Source organism: Atta colombica, unplaced genomic scaffold, assembly GCF_001594045.1.
Source record: "Atta colombica isolate Treedump-2 unplaced genomic scaffold, Acol1.0 scaffold96, whole genome shotgun sequence".
NCBI lineage: Eukaryota > Metazoa > Arthropoda > Insecta > Hymenoptera > Formicidae > Atta > Atta colombica.
Window position 1 is genome coordinate 2220038 of NW_017259590.1, and position 22004 is coordinate 2242041.

At 31.6% G+C, this 22004-nt stretch overlaps 1 protein-coding gene across 1 annotated transcript in view; it reads left to right on the forward strand.

Moving 5' to 3' along the window:
- Positions 1–22004, forward strand: part of LOC108693616 — a 36708-nt gene that overhangs the window by 13806 nt on the left and 898 nt on the right. The window lies entirely within an intron of this gene.

The following is a 22004-nucleotide window of genomic DNA, read 5'->3' on the forward strand; positions in this document are numbered from 1 at the left end:
TTATCAGAAGAGAAAATTATATATAAAGTTCAAAATGTCTTGAAAAATCTATTATTTCTTCTACATTTAGCGAATTTATATCTGTTTTGAATTTAGGTCAAGAAAATACGAAGCATTATTTAATTTGATTTCAGCACAGCTTACCAGGTGTGTAAATTTATATATATATTTATTATATATATTTATATATGTGATTCCAATGTTCTATTCAAGTCATATTACGGATTGTTTATGAGTGACACGGATAAACGCATTTGCGATGTATCATTATAATAAATCTGATATCCAGAACACTATTATATAATATCGGAATTCAATTTTGTTGCCTTTCTTAGAGCATATCGGTTAGCGGTAGGTAAATCACATTTGTAATTTCTCGTATCAAAACTCGACAAATAACTTTGGAAGAGTTTCTGAAAGTACTAAACGCGTGCTATATTCTGTACCACAAATTTTTTTTGTACTACAATATTATTGAATGTAAATGAGGAAAATGTATCCTGTCTTTATGTTTTTTTACAAAATGATTAAATATATTCTTTTGACAAAATTATTTATAAATAATTTGTATTTTATTTCTTGTATTATCCTTTTTTTTTCATTTTCTCGCTTAATATCTCGTTTAAATTAATTAAAATTGTTATTGAAAGACGAATTTATCTGTTGCGTTTTATTTACAAGTATTTAGAGATAAATTTATCATTTAAGTACAACGAATAAAAATAGAGTTGTCATTTAAATACAACAAATAAAAATAGAATTGTCATTTTATATAATGTAGAAAACAGTTTTAAAAACATATTACGGCATATAAATTTTTTCTCATTATTTAATCAAGATAAATACAACGTTTTTTTTTTATTTTTCTTTACCCTTGTTTATATCCAAAAATTTTTCTACCAATCTCTATGTCACTCTAAATGATATATTTATATTAGCATTAAATATCCATTAACAGATAATTTTATGCTTTGATATTGTGAGAGAGGGCAATAAAACTTTAATGTTGGAACAAGATAAGATAAGATTTCGCATGATGTTTCGTACTCAGCTGTGTTCGCACACATGATTACGTGCTGCGTAGTTTTCTATTCTTCGCCGTCTGTTTGATAAATTGGAGACTTTTCCGCTTATAATGATTATTAATGAGGGTTATGAATCTTCGCGGTTATTCGGTAACATGGAAAGCAGGAACATACGGATAAAAAGTCGCTTTACAGTAGGAGCAAAAAAGGCAATCGCTTGCGGAAACATTATGATTTAACATACAATTTTTCCTGTGTATGTTAAAGATAAATAACAACTGCTACGTCTAATTATGCAAAATCTAAGTTTTTTTCTGTATCAAAAAAAGAAAAAGAATTATCTTCGATAAAATTATCACCTAAATTGAAAAAAAATCTTATATTTCTTTGAAATTAATATTTTTTTTCAGTGTACATATCAATATTGCTATTGAATAGATCTTTATATAATTATTTTTTCATTTTAATTAAATATTTAATTAAATATTTTAATAATAACACTCTTCACATCTTTGCTTTTATCTAATACGATAAAATAAAAATTCTAAATATATAGAAAATAATATACCTAATAAAAAAGAATTACGTAAAGACGATCGCAAATTCAATGACTTCCTTCGCTTCTTTAGTGCCTTCGGATATTTGCATCTTGTCTTCCGACCTTGATCGAGAGCAAACTCCGCAGGATACGCGCTAAAATTGAAGGGCCGCGCATCCATACTAATTAGAAGTGCGTCCGCATATAGGCCAATAACAGGCCCAGGGGTGCCCTGTCGCTGTCAGGGGAAATCTCTCACCACTATTCTCACCAGGCCATGGACCTCGTGAGTCGGTAACACAATGAGCAGGGGTGCTGTCGAGGGGAAATACAATAACGGTCGAGGAATCGAAGTGGGAAGGTCGACAGTTATATGGGGACGAAGCGCAATTTTGTAAATAGGAAATAGCTACGTTGGGATTATTCTAGGCGCTAGAATGATTCAATTGGACAATTTTATAGCCAGCAGCTGCGAATCTCAGTGACGGGGGATAGAAGAAGAGAGATAGAGAAAGAGAGAGTAAGCAAGAGATAAAAAGAGAGGGGGGGATTTAACTGCTGATTAAGCACCGTCGAGGATATCAACCACTGGTGGTTATCTCGCGGGCGATTTACGCGAGCGAATAACGTCTCGACGATCGTCGTGACAACGTGACGCTTGTTTTATCACTATCCATTATCGCCGTTACTTACTTGCGAACGTTCGTTTAAAAACCGATGGTGAGACGTAATAAATCTAGCATCGATTTTAATCCAGTCAGTTTTATCGAGCTGACAGGAGAATTATAATTCTTCATCGTTTAAAGGATATTTGTTCATTGAGCTATTATATGTATATATATATATATGAGCAATATGAATAAAAATGAATATTACACTTGTAAACGTAATCTTTTAATTCACCATTCGTTATAAATAAATTTATATTCTAATCCTGAGATTTTTTTGTTTTATTTTGATTAAATATTCCTCTGGACTGAATAAGAGATAAATTATTTCCTAAATTGTTATATAAAATAAATACTTTCTGAGAAGTAACAAAATAATAAATTAATTTTTTTTAGTATTAATAAAAAATTAAAAATAGATCAATAAAAAATTAATTTTATAAATACACAGCAAAAAGATTATTCTTTGTACAATATAGAATTATCACTTCAAGAATCAGAAACTTGATTATCAAACTGGAATAATAATTCATACTTTATCCTATCAAACATTTTTATTGCATAAGAAAAGCCTTTTAATTTTCGTCGCTTTGAAGAGAAAAATTCTTAGTCAGCAATTCCACATTTTATTATTATTAAGAGCAAGAATCGTATTAAAAGTAATCGGAAGAGTTCTGATGAAAATTTAATGTAGTAGCAGCCCAACAATATTACGCTGATAGTATTTATCGATTTTGCCGAGGCAAACGCATTTTCGCAAATCATGAATTTTGCGGAAGTCACGAAGATAAGAATGATCTATTCAACATGTTCGACGTCAAAACGTGAATTTTTCGGATTGGTCGCAGCAGGCATTCACAAATCGTTGAGCTAGCTCCATGTCGCCCGAATTTTACATATCCGTCGAGTATTATAATGTTAGTTATGTCATATGGTGTGGAGAGCAAAGGATTATTGCCGGTTCTCGAGACTCTAAAAGCCGGGCGTCGCTCGTGCTCACTCCGGTTCACTCCGGCTTCTCGAGACCATGCAAAAAGATTCCGGGAATCTTTTGTTCGGGCCATCGGCACTCTTTACACGTTTCACAGTCTGCTGCTGACTGGGATATACGCTTCCGGTTTCTTCAACGACGTCTGTCGTGAACGGTTTCGAGACTATTCATTTTAGGAGACAGTGACGCGTATGCAAAGACACAGAAAATACATGGGCGCGGCAATTTTAATGACCGTTGCAACGCTTGGCAATTGTCATTAGTAACAGTTATTGCCAATGCAACGGATGTCGCAAGGTGTTGCAAAAATGTTTCTTAACATGTTTCGATATTGTAGAATTCGCCAAGGTATTTACCTTACTATACTGTATAAATAATTTATATAATCAAAAATAAAATAAAAATTTGCAACACATATTCATTTTTTTCGTTTCAAATGATTTATTATTAAACATAGATTTTGCATATTTGTATTGCATTGTCTTCTCTGTTTGGCTAAGAGTCTTAAAAATTGTGACTATAAAAGCAAATTTTTGTATGAATATTTAATAAAATTTGCAATTATATGGCATGTAATGCTTTTAGTTACTCAAGAGAGATGACATCTTTATATTATTTGAATTTAGAATAATGCAAATTATTATTTTTTGAATCATATATTTTGAAAATACACACACGCACACACATATATAATTTATAAAAAATGCTTTCACAATTAACAATAAGTTTATTTGTGCGTTAATAATTTTACGTATTTATCATTTAAAATTATACTAACATATTGTAATTTGTAAAAAAATTTTAAAAGAGCTCAAAATATGCAGAAATGAAGTTTAAAACAAGCACTACTCCTCACTGGTATCTTCATTACGCGAAATGTTATAGAGCATTATGTTTTAAGTTTTTCATACCGATTTTTGTGCACCGTGTAAATCCTGTTACGTATACGCTTTTCAAGCACATGTCGAGCAATGGCTTATCCCGGCTTATGTGACTTTCCAGACGGACTAAAAAATATATCGAAAACCGAGAAATACAAGTGGGTCAGTGCAATACGAGCCTTGATCCACTTTACCCTTAATACCATCGAAATATTGCTTAAGGAATAAGAACCTCAGTCAAAGTAGTTGTGGCATGTTTTGCAACACGCCCTGCCAGTTTCATCTATTTCTTTTCGGTACTCAAAAGCCACCAGCAATCCAGTCTGTGTTTACTCGCATTACGGCAGTTTGCGTGTTTCCTTTTATGTATGTACAAGTAATTGGGTTTACATTTAGAAAAAAGATGTATAAATGTTGCAAAATGTAACCTTGTTTAAAGTTCAAAGGCAACTGATTATTTTTACGTGGCCATTTTTATATCATAAAGTGTATCGATAGTACGATGTTAAAAGAATTAAGAGAGTATTATGTAAGAAATTAAAGATTTATATTAAGGATAATTTAATTGTGAAGTTGAATATTATAAAAAGTTATCGAAAAAATGAATTTGTTTCAAAGTTTTGTTGTGAAAGAAATTATTTTAAATCGTTACAAAATAAATACGATTCTTTTCTGGGACATTTTATAGATAATACTTAACTTATTTGTCTGTTAAGTCTCTTCAATTATTTTAAACAAAAAAATTTAATTTATTCGACAAAAGTATAAATATGATATTTGCACATTGAACATATTTAACAAATATGAATATTTTTAAACAGTTATATGTTTACATTTTGTATGAACTGTTACATTTTTCCATTTTCCCAACAACGCGCGTAGACTAAAATCGATATAATAGATTGAATTATAAATAAAATATTACATTAAATTTTCGTGTCCAGATATTTCTACTGGAGTCGTTTAACGCGATTACAAAATCGTTGCGTACACGAAGACGAAGCGACAATGTTGGCACGCAATTCTGTCGAGTCATTTATTCCGTTACGCGACAATATATCTTTCGCTGTTTGAATTTCGTATATTCAGATATGTGCCTCCGTGTGCGCTGCGCGTTCTCTTTGAAATTCCGGCATATTTATTCCATCGGATGGAAATATTCCCTCGCGCATCAGAAAATCGCGGGCCCGAGCGGACGTGAAGTCGTACTGAATTCTACGAGATCGAAAATTTTAACATAAAATATTTGTGTCGCGAACAGAGGCTATACGGCTGCTACGTTTGAGATTAGAGTTGAACGTAAATGCGTATCTCAGTGCCAAAATTAGATAGACGAAGATGATACATGTGCACGTACACATAGTGTAAGCGTTCTTCCTATTTATTTATTCTGAAATGATTTATATATTTAAGTTTATTATCCGTTCATTAATCTGAAGCTAAATTATATATATAAATTGAACATTAACCTTTCATTACTTGCGCGGAATGTCCAGGAAATTTCCACTTTATATTCAATAAATGTATAAATGTTATTTATACACATTATTATGTTTATTTTAAATTGTTTATAATTAAAAAAATATGTTTGCATTTATCTAAAGATTATATGAGTATAAAATATTATCAATCTTTATTTAATTGTAAATCATCGAAGAGAACAATGAAAATTGAAATATTATTGAAATATTTAAATATGTTGGAATGTTAGAAATATTCCATGCGAGTAATTAAAGTTAAAGAAACCAAGCGATGTAACAAGTTAACATGTAGAGTTAATCATGCTTTATCTACAATTTCTTCAGACAAAACTACTCTATTAACGACCAGGTTCAATTTACCCGTTTATCAATAGTTTCTCTTCAAGAGCAATTTTACTATAAATTTACCGATTAAATTAAATTTTTTTTAATCTGCTCTTAATAGGAATTGTAAGATATAATAGTCAGCAGAAGTTCAAAAAATATATTTCTATATACAAGACAATATTTATAAAAATTGTAAATGTATTTGTGTTCATTTCAAACAGTTATTTCACGAATAATCTGTCTGTCTTCAAAAATTTATTTTCTGTAACTCATATTTTTTCTAGAATAAAGTTCTCGATAATATCGTACTTGTATACCTAACCATTGATGTTGACGCAGATCAATTGAGATAGATTAAAGTCACTAAGTAAACCATATATAGATAGAATAAATTACAGCGTTTGAATAAAAGAGTTGTTGAAAAATGGCGGCCAGTAACGCGTTAAAGATCAAGTATCGATCGCAGTATCAAAGGAATATGCGAGAAGGCAATCTACCTCAGCGGTATAGCTCTTTTGATATATTCTTCCGTGTCTAATGACACAGCTTTGCCCAAACATCTGCTGGGTTCCCAGCGTGTTCATTGATTTAGACAAGATGGTTGGGTCGACCAATGGCAGGTTGCTAACCCATCACGGATATCTTTCTATCAACATTGTACGAACATACGACAATCGTGACAATATCGTTTTGCAGCATAATAATGAGATGTATACGGCGTACATTGCATGTATTAATCCCTTGGGATCGAAGATAATTTTGAAAAGCAAATCGATGTGGAATATTCTGGTTAAATTTCATCAATATCATATAATAATTAATTTCCACAATTTACGAGTTACGAATCGTGAAAAATATTCTTCATAAATTATATTATTATTATATTTGATGTATATAATTATTTTTGTTTCGTATTATCCGATAAATGAAAATAACTTATAATGTTTTTATTTTAATCTTTAATATAAATAAATAAAAATGTATAAATTAGAAAGATAATTAAGATAATTAAGATTATTTCGCAAAATGCTTGGAAACTTTTTATCAGTGAATATCAATTTTACTTAATATAACGCGTTAAAAGTATTGCAACGGAATATACAATTTTAGAGAATAAATAATAGAAAATGGTATTGCATCAAGACACTGGTAAAAAAACTCATCTTCAAGTTCTCATTAAGCATTAGCAAGGTGATAATTATTATGACAAACGACAAAATTTAATTCTAACTAATGTCTAACTAATGTCATATTTACTAAGCGACATCATATTTATACTGACATCCGGCGTTTTTCCATGCAATCTCTAATTACCAGATGTCGTGATCTCCGGGTTCATCACGAACTTGGTCATTACGCGCGCGAGCAAAACTGCCATAATTTTGCTGCTCCTGATCTCGTTGCAGCCGCGAATTGTCTGTGAATTATACAGTATCCCGTACTACGGAAACTGCATCGTGTAGAAAGATTCGATACTCGCGACGGATATCATATGTTCCAACCTTTTTACATAAGTCACTTTTTCACTTTACCATCGCAACATGGTGTCCGTGTCCGTTTGGAATGTAAAAATAAATGGGAGCTTTCAAACGTCGACGCATCGCAAAAAGTGGATCGGCCCTTGTGAAAACGAGATCCTTGGATTCTTTTTATACATATACTCGTGAGCTATTTTTCAATGGACATTTTCAAATGCAACGCTTTGACCATATTTGAAAAGGTACAAATATATATGGAATTTTTCAAGAATTTCTATAAATATAACAAAAAACATCAATAATATATTTTTATTAATAGAAAAATGACTATTTTTGTGCTTAATCCCAGAAAACCCCTATCTTTTTTCTAGACATTCCATCTCACATTTTTAGAAAGAACAATTCTTTTTATCCTTAAAAAAGCTAATTGAAATCTAAAAAATTTTATCAGGATTTAAATTACAAAGATTTAATAGGAATACATATTTTTTATGCTAAAAAAATATATTAAAAAAATTAAAGTTTTTGTTATTAATTTCTACTTTTAAAAATTTTTTCAAGTTCAAAACTGTGAAAAGTAAGATTGTGAAACATAAAATTATTCTAAACATTATTATTTAAAAATTAGGAAAAATCTACAAAACTGATATATTCCAATTACTGATTAGAACTGAAAAATGTATAAGAGTCTCTTTGACTTAATAGATAATAATTTAATGGGTAATAATTTACTTAAATACATATTTAAATATAATAGACATACATCTTCTTTACTTATTATCTTCACACTTATAGTGTGTGCAACATGATTTATTCTAGATGATATAGACGTTATTCTTTTATTAATAAAGAAAGAATCGAATTAAGAAGATTGGACATTAAATAAATTATAAGTTTTACGCTGTTCTTATTCGGTCAAGAGAATTTGTAATTTGTAACGTTAATGAATACGTTATTGTAAATATTTTTCACTCTTATTCTACTTTTATGCAAACCTAAATTCATATCGTATAATTGATAAACTAATTATTATTTTTCATTATCAAACGGAAAAAAATAGTTTCGCTAAAATATCTAAAAATTTATATACAAATTTGAAAGTAATTTTTGGATTATTCAAATAATTACATAGAGCACTTAAAAATTCATGACAATGCAGTAAATAGTTCTAATGTTCTAGCAATCAGTTTGAGAGTTTATGTAATTATTTTGATAGTCAAAATTATATTCAAATCTGTACGTAGCTAAACGCTTCAGCAAAATTTTCATTCCATACAGGGAGGAGATTATGTGTGCTAAAGATTGTTAACAGTATATAGACCTAATCTGATCCATTCCTCAAAGGTACATCAAACATTATCTTAGATATAAAGGCATTGTTATCACTATTGTCATTAATACAATGGGAAAGGTTGTCATCGTCAAGTAAGATTTAAGATATCTCGCTAAATGTTATAGACGCGTTACTGCAACTACACCAAGAATGTCTCGCTTACAAAGCGACTCTAATAGCAATTCGTAAATGTCTCGTCGGCACTGGTAAATTCGTAAAAGTAGCAGTGAGCGACCAAATCTCAAAACTTTTAAACGCTATCGCACAGTAAGATGCGTACGTTCTGCATCGGTGAGAAACTGCCGAGGGAAACTTCGCGGATTAACTGCTTCTGACCAATGATTCAGCGTGCAACGGCACTAAAGAGAAAAAGAAAGATAGAGAGATGAAGCAAGAGAGTGCAGCGAACGGCAACGAGGGTGGTTTCAGACGCATGCAACCGCTATCGATTGACAACCCTCGACCCCACCAGTGCTGCTACGCCATCACCGTTGCCACCACCACCGTCGCTACTACCCTCCAGCACCATCTCAAGCCTCTACCAGCAGCCGACCGTCGTCTCCTGGCTTTTCTCTCAATCAAGTCAAGAAACATCCCCTTCTCTTTCCATCTGTCATATCCGTTCTTATTAAACTCGTTTCAACAATTTATATTTGAATCTCCTGAAACCTAGCCTTAATTCCAAATTGCACGCTCAAAGTATACAAAATTATAAATCCCACCACTTTGGTGAGACTTATAATTTTATGTATTTTAATTCACACTATAATCTCCGATTGTCTTTGAAGGTTTTTAATGCTAGAATAAAATAAACTTTGTCATCTGTTTCTCTTTTTTTTCTATCTGATCCTATCTATATTTTTTTATGCGATATATTCTATCATTTTACGCATGTTTGAACATTTACACAAGTTTCAATTTTGACCAGTAGATATAGTAAAAGATTGAAACAAGTTGACTATCCTCGAAGAATTTAAACCCCAGTATAAAATATATTTTCCTATCTTTTTATTTCTATTTTTTCTCGCTTCTTGTTTTGCTTCGTTTCTCTTTGAAATCTGCTCGTTTTTTAATAACTATATTAAATTATGTATCATATCAGTTTGTATAATATCTGATCGCTGCCTCTCTCACGAGAGATTTAATTTCAGAATAAAATAAATCTCATTCTCTTTTTGTCTTCTTTTTTTCTATTTTATCCCCTTTCTTCCCATATTTCAACAGATCTGCTCTTTTCCTATTTATCTTGCTCCTGTCTCTTTCTGGGAACAAGTTCGCACATTCATAGTCACATAAAACTGTTATAAAACCCTTGCATGTAGAATTTCTGATCGACCATAGGGGTTTAATTCCAGAAGGAAATAAATTTCGTTCGCTTTGTCTCTCCTTTTCTGGCAATTTTCCCTCCCTTCATCGTATTTCTACAATTCTGTCCCTTTTAGTCATCCTGTCTCTGTTCCTCTTTGCGGCATTCTCTAGTGCCGCATCATACGCGTGCTCCTTCGACCGGAGCACGTTTGTCTCCTCGTTTGTCGACTCTCCTCCACGTCCGCTCTGTCGCGTGACGCAGTAGCCCTCCTCCCTTCCTCTCGCACTTCCTCTCTCGTCTCACGTCGACCTCTTCTAGACCCTCTCGTCGCCCACCCTTCCGTCTCTTCCGCGCTTTCTCCACGCCTGCTATACTCCGGAGTGCCTTCCCCGCTGGGAGTTTGTCGTCGTCGTCGTCATCGTTTCGGTCGACTCCCTGTGTCGCTGCGGGATTTCCACGAACCCCTGTTCTAACGTTCGCCCTTATATCAAGAGATGCCCAGAGAGCAGCAGGCGAGACGGAAAGAGACAGATAGATCGCTAAGTTCTGACCCTTCTTCTTCGACTCTCGACAAACTATGAGAGAAAGAGAGAGAAGAAGAAGCAAGAAAGAGACGGAGGCAGAGGGTCAAAAACGTTAAAAGAGGATAGAAGAAGGTGGGTAGAGGATGCAACAAGGATAAACTGAGGGATATTAACGAGTGAGAGAAAGAAAATCGGATAGATTAAAAGGCGTAGTGCCAAAGAAAGACTGAAAGAGAGAAGGAAGGAAAGAAAAAGAGAAGAGAGGAGAAAAAGCGAGCGTCGCAGAGAAAACTAAGAGAAGGAAAGAGTAAAGAAGACAGAGAGACGAAAAGAAAAATGGCTGTTCTCCAACGGTAGCAGCCGAAATATTTTACGAGCTAAAATTGCGCCGGCGGCCTTTGCCCGCGAGAATCGATGTGCGAAGATCAGACGCTACGACGGGAGTGGTTTCTGTCTCCTTCCGCTCCGACGTCGCTGCCGCAGCTAACCGTCGTGGACGCCCCTTCTTTCGTAGGTTCGTTCAATAGACGGAGAAAGTAAGGGCTTTTTGACCGGAGAGCAAAAAGGAACTTTTCGATTTCCGATGTCTTTTCTTAAAGAAGCGGTCACCTTGGCGTGCCGCGTTTATCAGCCTTGAGTCCGGAAGTCATAATTATCGAAAGAGAAGCGGGAGAGAAAACTCACCCAAGTAGAAAGTGGAAAATCCAGTTAACCAAACGCCAACGGCAATCTGTCGGGAAAACTCTCCGTGGTATTGGTTATTTGCCTGTGTTTATTGTCAAGTCAGAAAACTACATCCAGAATAAATTACAAATATATCCAGAAAAAAAACTATAAGTTGTGATTTTGATTTCCCGTAGCACCGATCAACAAAAACTGAATATTAATCTTCGCAACACTCGAAAAGCTTTATCAGATATATTTCAAGTGCAATTAGATGGATGCAAAATTGCATTAAGCGTTGGTTTCGGAGTTCGTGATAGTCGTGCGGTTGACAATGAGGAGATGCAGAGCTGCAAGCCGCACATAAATCAGTATAAAGTTTGACCGTGTATGAGGGAAGAAGTTACATGAAATGTAACTTCTGAGTTATGAGGATACTAACATAAATATATACGAGATATACGAGATACTGAAAAGGATTGAACGGAAACATCTGATGATGGTGCTTAATGTTATAACATACAATGCTCTGAAGCTATTTTCGAGCTTTTCATTTATCAAAATATTATCATCTGATAAGTTAAACGGGGAAAATTTAATCGAATATACACCGTTCAAACTTTTTACTTTTGTCAGATTAACATAAAGATTATATATATATTAAATTGAAATTTTAAAATAAAACGCAATAATTAATCAAATAAATTAGAAAAAAAACAAATAGAATAACTAGTCAAAAAAAACAAAGCACTCAAAATAAGTTGCCGTAAGATTTCTCGAAAACTGTGTCAGCAGAATTTCTTGAGTCTATGTAAGCAAAATTCAATTCACGAGCAAAGAATGCTTTCTCCGAATTTTCTGCTCCATAGTAAAATACACTTTCACATGTATGAAATCTCATATATACCCGCATTCCGCCATTTTCTTCTACGGTCCCCATTTTATCGCCAAGTTTCCCTTATCTGGCACTATCAGGATTTGGCTTTCGTCGTAGTGAAATCCTTCGACGATGGAAAATCAGCCGCATGCCACGCTGTCGACTGCAGATTATCGAAAGAAGCTCCGCGCATTCTCGATCGATCGCGGAATATTATGCATCTCAAAAGTAGCATCGATCGAGCACGTTCGAAAATAGGGTACATCGATAATTGGAGTAAAAGCGAAGAAAGAGCGAAGATATTTTATTATAGAATGTTCTAAGCTCTTTCTGCTATATGCAAATTTTTTAATCAACTTTTTTAATCAACTTGGAAAAGATTTCTTGTTAAAATTAGTATAAGATGGTTTTTAAATTATAAAGAATATTTTCGAATAATTAGAAAGAAAATAGCATATCAAACTACTACAATTTTGTTTCAAAGGATGAATGAAAGGAAGCGTAGATATCCTTTATGTCCGTTACTACCGATTGTCGGAAAGATTTGCTCATCAAGTTTATCGAGAACCAACAAACTATCTCGAAGTGATCATGAGACATGTACGGAGTTCCTTGTAGAAACTAATGGTCTCCGACTTGAACACGCGGGTTCTCGTTATGATATTTTAGAAGAATCCATGCTGGTATCTCGCATAATGAGATTATTAAAGATACAGTCATCTGGAAATTTTCAAGATAAATGTATCTGTTCTCCAATCATAGAAAGAAGTACGAATTAATTCTGGCAATTTTTTTTCTTTTATAAAGCCACTTGGGGATCATATTCATCTTTGAAGTAATATAAAATAAGAAGTAATATAAAATAATTCGGGATGCGTCATGAGGATTCAAATCACTTTCAACTTTCGCACGAATACTTCGTGATGTGAATGTGAGAATTATTTTGCAATTTTTTTGCTTTGAAGTTCTTAAAATTTGAATATCATCATAGATAAGAGTTTAAATAAATATGAGTCACAGTTATAATACAATCGTATTAAAAAAAGATTTATCCGACCATTGAATCTTAATTAAACCTTAATTGAAGACTTTCCATATTTCCATTTATTATTTCCATTTACATAATAATAAAAAAATTTTCGATATCGTTTTTCAATCGATTTATTAAATTTAAAATTTTTATTAATTTTACATAATTTTAAATAATTATTTAAATGCGGTTGTCATTATAAGATTATATGGCAATTTTTTATTGTATCATTTGAAATGTTCGGTGATAATTACTGAATGTTAAATGCTTTTTCTCTAGAAGCAATTATGACGAACTGCGTATTGCATATAACGCGGTACGCCAACGTTACTAATTACAACCAGGTGACGACTAAAAAATGACTAATTAACCTCTGAACTTCATCAAATAACTTTACCTATGCACTAAATTTAAAGAGCGTATACAATTTGATAAAAATAAAACACATAATAAAAAAGAGTAATAAAAAAATCACGTTAATTAAGTTAATGCTCATTTGATGAAATAATTGACATTCAAGATCATTGATAGCACAATTAGCATTAATTCAGGATAATAATTGCAAGAGATAAGATCAATAGCTAATACAAGATTATATATTACGTACATATATATGTAGTATATATATATATATATATATATATAGTATTGCAGAATGCAATACGCACGTAATATAATAGCTATAATGTTATACATAACTGACCTGATAATTAATCCATCAAGCAATTAAAATGTCAGTCGCAACAGCAAGCTCGGATGGAATTGCGTTTCACGGAGAAGACGGACGTCGCGAGGGAATATTTGCAGAGGTGGTATTCCGATTTCTGAGTTTACATAGCAAATTATCATCTCCACGAGGGATGAAAAAAAAAGGAAGAAAGATCGATCGAAAGTGTCTCTTTGGCGGCGGTTATCACCCTTTTCCGTTCGTCGCGGCGACTTGTGTCAGTGAGCTTGTAACCCCTCATTAACCCCGTTCAACACGATTGCAGTTCATACCCCCGCCCCCGCTCGTTTAGTCATCATCGATCTTCTCATATTGCTTTTTTTTCTTCCGCCGCATCCCTTCTTTGTTCGTTATAACATTCCGTCATTGTCCGGACAGTCGCGTCACTTTCTCAGAAAGCATTACGCAGCTCGTTAGCATGTGCTCTTCTTAATTGGCTCAATGGATCTCTTCATGTTCATCATTAATCGCTGACACGAGAGTGCGGTCGTACCCCGAAACTATCCTTTCTTCCTAAAGCACAAAAGTTAATAGCTTGTATAAAATAGTTTTAATTTTATCTTGAGACACACACAGAATGTTCTATGAATAAAAAACGATATTTTAAAATGTAAACGTTAAGTCAAGTATAAAATTTTTTATAACTCTTTTCGATATTAACTGTCGCGTTGATTTGAAAACAGGATTTTTCAACCAGTGTGTCGCGGCTTACTAGTGTCACAAAAATTTTAGTAAAGATAAAACAAAGCGAACAAATTTTGAATAAAATAAAAAGCGAATAAGGCATGAAATAAAAAATTATTTAAAATATTATGAAATTTATCTACATTATATTATATTTATTCTCGTTTTAATCAAAGGGATATCGTTATTGCAATAAAATCACCTTTAAAACAAAATAAAAACTAAAATGTTAGTGTTTATATTTCTGTCACGTTAGTATTTGATAAAAGATTTATGTTGAGCACTGAAGCGTTTGTATCTAATGATGTATTTTGACAAATTTCTCTCGTTATTTAATTGGGAATTGAAAACGATTGAATGCTGATTTAGAATGTTATGATTGTGTTAAAAATAAATGAAAGTTACTAGCAAAATTTTTAATTCTAAATACATAACGTTGTTATATTTTTATGAAGAACCATTTCGCAGCAAATTCCGATTGTTTCTTCATACATATCAACTAATAACAAGAAAGACAGAAAAAATTGCCACATTTTTAGACGAAATTTGAGGTTTGTCAAATTGAAAAACGAAAGTTTGTGGAAAGAAAATAGAAAATATCAAAGAGTTAGAAAATTTCTATAGCTAGATAAAATTAGACGCGATTTTGATCATCTATTTTGCACGAGAATGTCGATAAAGCAAAGGATAAACTTTTGTGGTTTGTCGAGAACATGCGCGACAGGAGTTCATTCGCTAAACTTGATGCGGGCAGATAAAAAGATTAAAAGGTCTCTCTAATCCCCAAGGAGGATTATAGGGATATGTGCGCACGAGGAAATATCACATGTGCGGTCTTTAATAAAAGAATAGAGCGCTGCTTTTAATAACAATATCAGCCCGCAAATAACATCCGTCGGCAGTCTTAAATTAACGTCTTCTACTGTGCGCGTGTAAAGTGTTTGTTAAACGACGTGTACGGCATGTCAATTTTCATCGCTACGAAAAGGGGTATCCTTCGTATATTACTCCTATCTACGTTCCGCTACTTGAGCGTGCATTACGCGTGATGAGCCATTACACTTTGTCTGGACAATCGCTTCGTTACCTCTGAAAATGATTGTCTCTTTAAGAGATTCAATAAAGATGTCAAATATTAGGTGTGATAAAAAGAAATCCATTATTTTTCCATTCAATTTCATGCAAAAATAATGGATTTCTTTTTACTGCATCTAATATATCGACTCAAATTTAGTTTCTCGTTATCGAAAACTCCATTAAGTTATGATTAATTATAACTCTTTTTGTGTCTTAAATTCATCTATAACATTTTTATTTTTATTATGTACACAGAAAGAATGATTCTGCTGAAGTATCTAAAAATTTAGATATATATTGATCTAAAAATAATTTTGTGTGTGTTATAGATCATTATGTTGTAGATCAAAATAATTGTATGTAAAAATCTCAAGCAATGCTGCGAAAAGTTTTGATTTTAGCAAACAGTGAAGTTTGAACGTCCTAATTATTTTATTGGACTATACACAATAATTACGTAGAAACTTAAGCATGAGCAATGTTACAAATAGTTAACATTTTTAGCAATTAATTTGAACGTCCTGATTGTTTTGAAGATTTAACAAAATTATCTTCACATCTGTATTTAGCTAAATTTTTAGATATTTAAAAAAAAAATTATCCTTTCTAAGTAACAAAAATTTAAAAACCATAAACTAAGAATTCAACAAAAATGCATTAAAGGATATTATATTAAAAATATAATTAAAAAGAGAAAATTTATATAATAGATTGTTAGTAAGTGGTATATAAATTTTAAGTAATGTGACGGTCATGTAAGTTTTAACGCATAACTAAGTATTATAAGCTCTACAGGCAATAATAGATAAGCAAAGAATTATCGATTGAAAGTTGTAGTAGAAAGTTATATAGCATACATATTGCGGAAAATTAATCCATATGTTAGTCTACAGTTTCGTGTAAAGTTTTCTAATTGGAGCATATCAACAATATCAAATAATAAAGCTTTTAATCCACAGGTTCTTGACCCGCTGATTGATTAATTAAAATCGTCGCGGCATCAGAGCAAACACATCGCCATCAGTCAAGTTAGTTTTTTTTCGCGGCGATGTTGCCCCACAGCCAGCTGGTTTACTTTAAAATTGATACTGACGTTAACTGACGGCTTGTCGATTTCGGAACTGTACCGTCCATGCTCCATGTTGCAACTGCCTCATTTCATAAGCACCGATGACCTCTCTCAATGCAGGTTGAATTCGATCCACGCTATCACGCTTCTCGATGCTTTTTTTCACCGTGACGAATGCGGCATCCGCGGATTTTCGACGTGGTAGAATTTTTAATCCGCATTCGCACCCGGCAGTGTCGAATTTCGGTATAAACAAATATTGATTTGTCATCGGCGCGTGGAATGGAATACTCAGAAACTTCTGTTGAACGAACAATTCTTGCATTGATCGTAAAAATCATGTTTTCAACACTTTCAACAAGCAGTAGATAGATTTCTGATACGGTTATCATGCTTTGAAAAATTGATAGTTAAATTTTCATTTATTTGTTTGTGCTTGACATTAGACATGGATAAAAATTCAAATATATTTTTATACAACTACTTAAAATATTCTTAAATAATTTAGACATTTGAAAAATTATTAGAGTCGCATAAAGAGTAGAAGTTCACTTGCAAAATCTTTAATTTAATACACAGATTTCGCTTAATTTATCTTTTACGGTGTAATTAATTAATAATATTATTAATGATATTATTGATAATTAGGTAGAAAGTTTTTAAAAACGAAAGTTTAAATTGTTTATCCTACTCTTTGATACTTCTTTTTGATTAAAAAAAGAGTTCTTCCATATAAAGTGTAAATTGCTTTATTCTACTTTTCTATATTCCTTTAATAATTTTTAATCAAAAAATAGTTTTCTCACGTAAAGTTTAGTTGCATATTAGTAAATTATTAATATTCATTAAGATAACACAGTAAAAAAATCATGGATTTTTAACTAAATATACTTCATCAAGAATTCTGGGCAATAACTAGTTAAATCATTTCTGCACTAACTATACGTCGAATTAGGTACCTTGTTCAACGAAACAGTCACGTTGTTTCGAAATGCAACGGTCAACCAAATAGTGCCTGCATTTGTAGTACAACTGTACACTGAACTGAATAGTGATGTCCAATTAAAATTCGTATCCTCGCCAATTAACGTACATTTTTTCCGACAACGTAAACAGTTGCCTTCCAATTGCGAATAACATTCGGCAGCCTTAATAAACCATGCAAGTACATTTCTATCAAATATAAATAGATACCAAATATAAATAGATACAACAACGCGATTTAAATAGCTGTATTTCAACCATCACTTCTTTTATTTGCATATTTCTTGCAATTATTGTTCATTAATTACTCATTTTTCAATTTTTTAAATAAATGTAAGCAAAATTTTTAATTACAATTAGAAATGTACAATAGATTCATCTATATTTCGTAACATTTTAGTTTTATTTTTAGTATATATTCGACATTGATAATATATAATATATAAATTTAATTTTATTAAATGCTGCGTTTTAAATATGCAGTGTTTTTATAATTATATATTTCCATCGATTTAATTACATATTTGAATAAATTATTTTAATTATTTTAATATAAAAATATAGAAACTGTTTTATGAAAAAAAAAACAGAATTATTATCTCCTATCTAACAATATACAATTAATAATAATTATTTAGTAAACTAATTTGCAGGAACATTTTTTTTAAAAGATAACTGCAATTTTTAATTCATGGCGATCAAAGTTTATTATGTATGCACACAGTGGCTACAGTAATTTACGAATATACGTGCCGTATACACCATTTGATATTTACAACGGTAACAACGATAAATAAATGTAGTCGTTTACAGTTCCGTGTTTTTCAATCATGGTGCTCTAGATTTATTTTAGTCGCTTATGGGTTCGAACAAATATGTACTTCAGCTATGATCGAAAACAACTTTAATTGGTTGTTTTTCTCTCTTTTTCTCTTTCTGCAACAATTTAAATTATAAAAAAAAGATGCTGCCTAATTAAATAAAAATTTATCTTTGAATGTGTACTATACTATACAACGTAAATATTTGTTTTATAACCAAGAAACATTTTATATACTCATCTGCATTGTGAAAATATGTATCTTATGTTAAATCAATTAAATACATCGATTTTTCTGCACATACCTACTTTCGTACAATTTATTTGCCAGGCAAACACTTGTGTATCTTTAACAGCCAATTTGTCAATTTGTATGCATAATGGATTGTACAATCAGAAAACTATGTTATACATCTCTTTTGTCTAATTTCTTTAAATGTAAAGTAAAAAAAATCTTTGAGAAGAAAGCTTTCAATTTTCAAGATTTTATGTTCAAGATATTAATGTTGTTATTTTAGAGAGGTAAATTATTTAAAAAAATTATTTAATATAAATATTTGAAACTAATATAAACAATTTAAAAAAAGTTTATATGCTCTATATTTCCGTAAAAGTATAAAAAAGTAAGTATGCCAAAAAATCCGGCAACTATGACATATGTAATTAAAAATTAATATAATTGTTCTATTGGTTTATATTATTTCTGTGCCATTATAAATTTAAAGATATTATTTATTTATATGTATTATATTTATAGAATAAATAAATTATGTCACAAGAGGTAATTGAATTAAAAAATATTTTTTGTAAATATTCTTTATCCCGTTTGAAAATTAACGACTAAAACGTTGTGCTCCTTCATAGAAATCACAGCTGTAATGAACTCCGCTATGCACAAAGCCTCAAACTTTGTGGTACGAGAGGTTTGTGGCAATACACTCTTTAGTGCACTTAAAAGCCCTTTCTTCTGTTGTTGTGATTATACCTGCATCCTGCTGATAAGATTATAAGACTGAGTCTTTGAAATTACGATAAAGAACGAATAAAGTGCGTTCGAAATGATGCGTTTCACCTTTGCAAGCAAAATGAAATGCTTGCAGTTTACTACGCCCTAAACGATTTCAGCTGCAAATAAGTCACTACAGTACGAATGGCAAAAGTTTACAGATTTGGCAATCTTAATTTAATTTGCTATTTCATTGTTATATTGTATAAATCTTCTATTAGAAAACTCGCACACACAAATTGAATGAACACATTGAATAAAAGTGAATTAAATGAAACATCGATACAATATTCGTTTTAATATATTTTGCAAATGATGAAATTTTAAGTTACAACGAAAAAAAAAAGGGATTAATGTCACTGATTTTCTAGAAATGATTTTTAAAGACAATAAAACAGGTTCTGATAAAAATTAGATTTTCCGTGAAATGATGAGTGATAGCTAATTTTTCTCTTTCATGAATGAAATAGAAAATTCTCCGTCATAACCGCCGAGAGCAGCGTTTCTCTTTTCTCTCGTCCAATTATCTAAAAAGAGCGAGTTTTAACCGTGACATAAGCCTATTAGCTTGGCAAGATTTATCCTCGGCAGTACGCGCGCCCACACGATTTCACGCATTTAAAGCGGTTTTATAAAGGTTGTGAGCGTTCTTCCGAAGTTCATCTATTATAGGGCACGTTTCTCATTAGAAATTACAACAAACTTCACATGAAAGAAACTGCGCTCCAACATCTGTTATATTTTATCTGTATAATAGTTTCGCTTCCAATATCATTTTCTCGTGAATACTCTCAAGAACTTCACGAAATAAAGCGAGAATTAAAATTATATCTTCGTTGAAAGATGTAATTCTATAATAAGATCTATTTAATTTTAGAGTTTTTTCATACTTTTAGATTCGCACACAGAATTTCGACAAATTAAATAATACTATCTGCAGACTTAATAATATTAAAAAAACATTGAACATCTCAAAGAAGCTTGACATTACCAATTCATGTAAAAATTTCGTTATAGAATATAAAATAAATCTACAAAATTAGGAAATTCTATGATTCAAATAAATTACTTATTCTCTTAAGAAATTTGAGTCTTATCTTTAATCTTCAAATTCACAAATGTTTTTAATGAATAAAAAGCAATTTTTACTTTGAAAATGAGAAAAACATTTAGATATCAGAAAGTGTGTGTGTGTGTGTGTGTGTGTGTGTGTGTGTGTGTGTGTGTGTGTGTAGGTGCTTTTATAAATTGAGTTGGTAACTGAAATTGCAATGTTTAAAATTGCTTGTTTTGCAGGACATAGTTTTACATATTTCTCTTTCGGCATTATGCATGCGCTGTTATTATTCGTATAGTGCGAGCACGTCAAAGTATACGGTATATTTTCAACATTGCGATGGAATAAAGTTTCTTTGTTAAAATAAAATTCGATCAATCTTTTTACGATCTCTCATTTTCACGACTAATTCACATTCACGATTACCGTTAGCAGCCGAAAACGATTCAATAACTCGATTTTAATCAACAGGATTAAAAGCTATCCTATAAAGTATAATATAGACTCGTCATCTATTAAAAAGAGAATGGCAATTAAATCATCGTTGAAGATACGATTACGCGGAACGTAAGTTGCGCTGCAAAGTAGGTACAACAATGCAAAACGTCTCCATTTGTGAAGCTAAATACTTACCAAGTGAAACGGAAATCGTACATTTACATATAACAACCTTCAGGAAATCAAATAATGCCATTTAATTGGCATCTCTGAAGAAAATACCCGTGAAAGTCTCAAAAGTAATGCCATTTAATTATTCTCAATGCTCGTATTTCTGAATAATGGGATCTATAAAGTTATTGACAAGATTCGTTTTAGCAAAATTAACAATTATATTAGAGCATAAAATAATACAAATCATGTTAAAATTAAAACTTAGAATTATAAATGTTGAGAATGCCATAATACTTTTATGAGTTTATGCGGATAATTTGAACAACTGCGTTTTCTGTGAATGTTTTCTAAATGTATTGTCTTGCCGGAGCGCTTTAATATTATTTTGCTTCTGTTTTACCTATAGAGATAAGAATAACAAGAAATGACGCGAAATTAAGAGGGAAACTTTGTGCCGTTGCAATGCTGAAAATTTCCCATATTCCCTGACATTCTCACATTATACGAATAGTAATAGCGCATGCATAATGTTGCGCAAGAAAAATACGTAAAACTACATTCTGCAAAACAAGCAATATATTAGACATTGTAATTTTAGTTACCAACTCAATTTATAAAAGCAGCTACAAACACACAAATAGTTTTACTGATTTCTGAATGCCTTTCCCTCTTTTCAGAAAACAAATCAATTATAATTCATTAAAAACATTTCACTTTGAAGATTACAGATAAGACTTAAATTCTTTAAACTTTATTTAAATAAAAGTAGCATAATTAACGCTCTGACATAACATTGATGTTTTTCTTATGAAAAAAACTATTTGTTATTATATTATATTATAT